Consider the following 642-nt stretch of genomic DNA (forward strand, 5'->3'; position numbering starts at 1 on the left):
GGTCCCATGGTGTAATGGTTAGCACTCGAGACTCTGAATCTCGCGATCCGAGTTCAAATCTCGGTGGGACCTCATATGCTAATTTGTCATTGTTTGTTGATTGTTTTTTTTTTCGTTTGTCTGATAACTTGGAATGAGTATTGGGTGATAAATGATAGTGGTTTCTGTTATCTGAAAAGTTTTTTCATTATGGATTTTTTTTCTTTAAAAAATGATGCTGCATAAGCATCAAATGTGCAAGCAATAGTCCATTAGTTTCCGAGCAAAAGTCAGGTGCAGTGCAGAAACTTTACATTCCATTTTAATTGTCACTCATCCTAGGGTCAGTCGGCATTGGACCATGCACAATGGGACGCCCTATGCAGTTCCCATGGGAACGCACATACATTTTGATAAGATGCCAAACTGGTCGTGTGTACGTGTGTGTTGTCCTTGTCATATTTTCCCGGTACACGTGGTTCAGTGAACAGTGTCCGGGCATTAGCACTGATATTCTATTTTATTTTTTTATTTTTTCCGACCTGCGTATCTCAATATAACTACATGTATATCCTTACAAATGACTTAATTAATCTATATTAAATACAATACATGTAGTTATAAGAAAAACCCTCGAATAATATATTACTTACTCATTATTTA

At 36.6% G+C, this 642-nt stretch overlaps 1 non-coding gene across 1 annotated transcript; it reads left to right on the plus strand.

Annotated features, from left to right (window-relative positions):
* Positions 1–72, plus strand: Trnaq-cug (transfer RNA glutamine (anticodon CUG)). The gene has a single exon. It is a non-coding gene; the product is annotated as a tRNA-Gln (tRNA).
* The last annotated feature ends 570 nt before the right edge of the window (positions 73–642 follow it).

The sequence above is a fragment of the Diadema setosum genome, chromosome 9 (assembly GCF_964275005.1).
Source record: "Diadema setosum chromosome 9, eeDiaSeto1, whole genome shotgun sequence".
Classification (NCBI taxonomy): domain Eukaryota; kingdom Metazoa; phylum Echinodermata; class Echinoidea; order Diadematoida; family Diadematidae; genus Diadema; species Diadema setosum.